The 6,164-nt window shown below is 39.0% G+C and overlaps 1 pseudogene; it reads right to left on the reverse strand.

The window, feature by feature from the left end:
- Positions 1-641: 641 nt before the first annotated feature.
- On the reverse strand, positions 642-2,528 carry LOC142440063 (NEDD8 ultimate buster 1 pseudogene; annotated as a pseudogene).
- Between the last annotated feature and the right edge of the window lie 3,636 nt (positions 2,529-6,164).

Raw genomic sequence — 6,164 nt, forward strand, 5'->3', positions numbered from 1 at the left:
CTCTCTCTTACATACATAAGAGTGTCTCTGGATTTGTTTCTCTAGTTCACCCAAACTAACAGTATATATTTAAGATGAATATTTGTATATTGAGTCCTATCCATATTACTGAAAAATATCAGGTCGTGCGTGTGAAGAAGAAGACTGAGGAAGAATTTGCCAGCAGGGTTGTAGCTTTGCTGAACAAAGAGTGGACTTAAATTTGTGTTCTCTTGAGTGGCCTATGTTAGCTACAAAATGAGTGATTCTGAAGCCCATTCAGAGAACAGAAAATGTATCTTAAAAATGCTTAGGGATTTTGTAAGGATTTGGAGACATAACTTTATAATTTTAATAGTCTTCATGCCCCTAGAGGTTGAAAGAAACAATATCATTGTTTCTTGAATGTAAGAACAAAATGAAACACCGGTTTATGTGAAAGGACACTAGAATATTGGTAAAAACAAAGCAAAGAGAAAACTTTGTAGAACAGAAGAAACGTTGCTGTTTTCTACAACTACTGTTCACTAAATATAAAAATAAAATAGTGTAAAAGTAGCCGTAAAAACAACTGTCGTGAGGGTATTGGTAATGTTGACGTGATCTATCTGAATATTTTTATTACTTCTTTAAAAATAAAATTAATGTAGGAGTTAATTTTTTTAAGTTATTACATTTAAAATACATCCATAAAGTGAATACCCAAGTATCTGTTGCCCAATGTTATCAAATCTCATCTCAACCTTTTTTTTTTTTTGGTGTGATTTTTCTACATAGGATAAGCATTCTGCAACCATAATTTCCTCCTCTTCCAGAGTTGAGTCGAGAGAACTTCTTGTTCTGGAATGTCTTCATCAACTGCCTGTCTTCGTCTTCATCTGTTGAGGCACTAGAAGCACCTGCAGACCCGGAAGGGGATGTGGATGGAGCTGATGAGGAATCTTCCGCTGTGCATCCGGAGGAAGAGTCCCACTGCTGTGCTGCCGCTGGATGCGTCCCCTGAACACTCTCAGTGGCGCTCCAGCAATAACAGCGCCAATGCGCGGTACACCATTGGCTAATATTTTCCTCAGTAGGACTTTCATATGGGCTGTTGGTTTCAAGATCTGCATTGCTGAACCACCACGTTTGTGGATTACTAAGAAGAATCCTTAGGTCTCCATCTAGGTCCCTGTTAGCCTGGAGAAGGGTTTGCTTAGCTGCACGTGTGGAGTAACCCATTCCTTTCACAGCCTTGACGTCCTTCAATCAGTGTCTTTTCATCTTTCCTTATCTGGGCCCATTCCTCTCTGGGCTGGTGAGTGAGTACCTGCATGATCCACGTTACCATTGAAAGCCCTCAGGCTCAGCCTGTACTGTAAATCACAGCTGCAACAAATTATGAATTTTTGATGGATCAAGGTATAGCTCCTTAAAGAGTTCACATGCCTTGTTGAGATACTCACCAGCTTCTTCACCATTTCCATTGTAATAGTTTAGGATACCCTGAAGCATGTAAAATCATCAAAACAATACTTTATCTTGACCACAATTTCCTTTTATGTGGACACAGTCTCTGATGAGTTTCTTCATAACAATTTTTAAAGCATTTCTGGGCCAAGTTTGATTCCCCCAACCCCTTCATTATCAAGGCATTGCAGTTGCTCCAGGCAGAAGAAGCACCATACTATAGCTAGCTGAAGCACTACATACTTATCTATGATGTTCAGTAGTTCTCTGCAGAACTCACGGAAATATTTGTCGGTATCCAATAGGCATGGCAACACTATTCCATATTCTTTTCATTTCAAGAAAGCTCTGCCCTTTTCAGGATATTCCAAAGCTAAAATAAGGGCCTTTCTCTCTGATGGGGGGATCTTGATTGATCTGCCTGTCTGGTTGGTTATGTCTAAATAAGCTGTCATTTCTGGATCCACCATCATTTCAGCTCTCTCAGCCAGGGTTTTCAGTCCGTCACCACCCCCCCCCCTCAGTCCTCTGTATATTTTTCTTTCAGTTCCGCTTCATTTTGCTCTTCTTCTACCTGAAAGCTCGTTCTTGCGCCCTTTCCTGATGACTTTCATTCCAGCTCCACACCCTTCACATTGTGGGTCACTCTCTGCACTTCCAGTGTTTTTCCTAGTTGAGCTGATTCTTATTTATGACAATTTTGATAGAATATTCTTGATATCCAAAGCCTTCAGCTATTTTGAACCTCAGAGGTTCCCTGCCAGTGAAGTGCAATTAGGTCTCCAACAGGTTTTCCTGTCTTTTCTTAATCTTGGAGGTAACAACACCTTAATTGTAGTAATTCCTGTTTTATAACGATCATTTCCCATGCCACGTTCAATTGCTTTGCACCACATTTCTTCTATTATTTTTTCTACCTCAAGTTCACAATACTGTAGTATATCAGAGTATTTCTTAGCAAGGTCCTTTAAGCCTCACCAAGTTCTTTATTTTCATCTGTATAACGAATGTTTCAAAAGTTGAGTTTTGTCTTCCCTTAAAAACTGAGTTAATCCTGTTTGAAGATATTTCTTTTGTGCCTTCCTGTCCCACCGCCTCATCCACCATCCCTCATCTTGGCATTTTGTATACTTCGCCTGTATGTTTTATTTTTGTTTGTTTGTTTTTGGTTAAAGAAATTAAATAGTTAAAGGTTTTTGTATATCTCTTCCCAGAAATAACCATCGTCTTGAACTTGATGGGTATTATCCCAAGAATTCCTTTATCATTTGAAAATGGAGGAAATGGTGTGGCCTTCTTTGACTACACAAGGGAGGAGAATCCCATTTTGCAGGAGCCCACAGTTAATTGCCATGAGGCAGAGACCAGACACATCTCCATCGTCCCTCTATAACCTTTCTGATACCAACTGTCCCTTCCAGAGCAATTCATTCCTCTACTGGGTTCAACAGTCTCTTTATTTGCAAGCTTCCACCTAGGTACTGGTAGGATTTATAAAGACTATGGATAGAGAAACTATGCTAGGCAATTTCACTTCACAGGGAAAACACAGTGCAAACAAGCATCCATCAGCAACTGGTGGCATTACTTGTTATATTTTTAAAATTTAAATAATAGATAATATAACTTCATAAAATGGTCCCTCTTAGCCATTCCCCATCAATAGAACACTTAGGTTGCTTTCCGTTTTCTGATACTGTACACCAAGGGTGGGGAATGTCCAGCCCAGAGGCTGTATAAAAGGCCCACAAAGTCATCAATATCAGCTAACATCACACACCTCACCAAAAAGCAGCAGTTTCAGCTTTCACATTAGGGGGAAGTTAGTTAAATGTTTGACTAGTATGGTGTCTGTATGATACTACAAATGCCAAAATGGCTGTTGGCAGGGAGAAGGTGCCCCATTGCTGCTACAGACAAAGGTACTTCTATGATAAATTTCTAGAAGTGACATTGTTGGGCTGTATGGGAGCCCTGGTGAAACAGTGGTTATGCATTGGGCTGCTAACTAGAAGAGCCCCTTTTGGAAAACATCAGCCACTCTTCGGGAGAAAGACAGGGCTTTCTACTCCCATGAGCATTACAATCTCAGAAAACCACAGGGGCAGTTTTACCCTGTCCCATTGGGTCGATGGCAGTGAAGTTGAGTTTTGAGATAGTATTAGCTGACAAATTACCCAAGAGATGATGATCAGTTGACACACTATCAGAAGTATATAGTTATAGATACTACACATTATTTAATTATTTTAAATATGTTTTTTATATATGTTTTAAATATGTTTTATTTATTAAATATGTTTTAAAATGTTTTAATATATTTTAAATATGTTTTTTTCTATTGATCTATGGAATCCCTAAAACTAAAAATATTGGTATTTTGATTAGAATGTCATCTAATTTTAAAATTACTTCAGAGGAAATAGCCACGGAGAACCTTAACATTATCAGCTCCTGAAGCGACAATGAATGGAAGCAAAGCATTGTCAGACACAGAGCCAGTGGCTGGACCTGTTGAGTCAGAAAGAATTCATAGTGTAATTGATGAGGAGCTGCTTTCTGAAAGCAGAGCTGACCACAGTGTCGTGAATGGGGTAAAGTCTGTGTGAGTGGAAATTTGGGGGACTTCATTTGTTGATGAGGCATAACTCCAGCTGCAAAAAGTGACTAATAATTGGAACTTGAAATTTATTTAGTATGAACTAGGAAAATTGGAAGTCATCAAAAATGAAATTGAATGCATAGAGATCAATATTCTAGGCATTACTGAGCTAAAATTAACTGGGTGCTGATCGTTTTGAATCGGAAAATCACATGGTTTACTATGCTGGGCATGACACAATCATGAGGAATGGATTTGCATTCACATGGTCAGAAGGAAAATCTGAAGATCTATCTTGAAGTATAATGCTGGATGTGATAGGATCATATCTATCCATCTTCAAGGAAATCCAATCAATACTACTATTATCCAAATTTATACACTATCCCCCAAACCTCGTGAGTATCAAATTGAAGAATTTTACCCACAACTTCACTTGGAAATTGATAAAAAATGCAACCAAGAAGAATACTGAAAGTACTATGGACTGCCAAAAGAACAGACAAATCTGTCTTGGAAGAAGTACAACCAGTACTCCTTAGGAGCAATGTTGGAGATATTTAGTCGGGTAGAGAACGACATCATGCTCCGTAAAGCAGAGGGGCAGAGACAAAAAGGTAGGCCCTCTACCAGAAGGTTTGACACAGTGGCTGTAACAATGGGCGTACACATAAGAACAAACAGAACCATGAAATGTTTTGTTCCATTGTACCTATGGTCTCTATGAGTCAGAACCAATGGCACAGTATCTTATAGCAACAATGGAGACAATTCGACCACTCTTCCATCAGTTTGTTGTACTGTGCTCAACTGAATGTTGCCAGAGGCTATGCCACTGGTATTTCACATATAAACAGGGTCACTCAAGGTGAACATGTTTCAGGGAAGCATCCAGACTATGAGGAACCACAGAAAATTATAGATGACTAGCATGAGAACATTGTTAGGTACAGTAACAGAAGATAAGTCCCTAAGGTTAGAAATTATTGAATTTTACTTAATTTAACTGGGGAAATGCTACCACCTCACATTAGAATTGGCCTCAATGATGTGGCTAGAGTTAAGCTTTCAGGACCTATATTTGCTGATTGGGCATGAATCAAAATGTGAGGAAATAGCTGCAGACATCTATTACTAATTGAAACATAAATGTATGAAGTATGAACCTACGTGTCATAGTTAGGTTTTCTGTCATTTGGCTCAGCCAGGATTTATAGTGGTTTGGCACTTGGGGCCTGGTAATATTATATGATGTGAGCTAACAGTGTAATCAATTCTATGATGAGATCTGCTGGAGGCAGCAAACCATTGTAAGAGGATTAGAGACCAGTGCATCCTCCTTGCTCCATTTACAACACTGATGCAATTAAAAGGAATATTCTCTGGGGTGGCCTACTCTTATTTAAGGAGATTCTGTGGAAAGGTTTGGTCTTTCTTGCTGGCCTGGATCCTGAATCTAGCTCATTGACATTTTGGTCTTTGAACTTGAGCCAATAGCTTGCTTCATTACCTGCCAACCCTGGGAACTACAAACCGCCTGCCATTTTGCATACATAGGTTAGATTCATTCGATTCTTTAGCCATGAGCCTTACCTGGTGACCTTGGATTCATTTTTCTTTTTCATGGTTTGTGGGCCCTGGCAGCTACAACTCAGTAAACACCAATTATTTAACAACTATCCCATGGACTTGAATTGGACTGGCTTTGCCTACATCTACAATTGTGTGAGCCACATCCTTGATCTTTCTTTCTTTGTCTCTTTCTTCCTTTCTCTACATAGATAGATAGAAATATATAATATGCATCATTAGTGTTGCTTCTCTAGAGAACCCAGCCTAACACACAAAGAAAAAGAGAAATTGAAAAAAAATGAAATGTGTGTTAGTCTGGGTAAACTTGAGAAACAAATCCACAGAAACTCATATACATATAAGAGAGAATTCTATATATAGGGTAAGTGTACATCAGAAAGCATCCAAACCCAGTGCTGTCCAAGTCCATAAATCCAACATTAGCCCATATGTCTGACACCAGTCTACAAAGTCCTCCTCATTCTCACAAAACACATGTAATGATGCCAACTGTAGGAGATAAGCCAAATCAGTGAATATGTAAGCATCTCAGCACTGGCAG

The sequence above is a fragment of the Tenrec ecaudatus genome, chromosome 2 (genome assembly GCF_050624435.1).
Source record: "Tenrec ecaudatus isolate mTenEca1 chromosome 2, mTenEca1.hap1, whole genome shotgun sequence".
NCBI classification, from domain to species: Eukaryota; Metazoa; Chordata; class Mammalia; order Afrosoricida; family Tenrecidae; genus Tenrec; species Tenrec ecaudatus.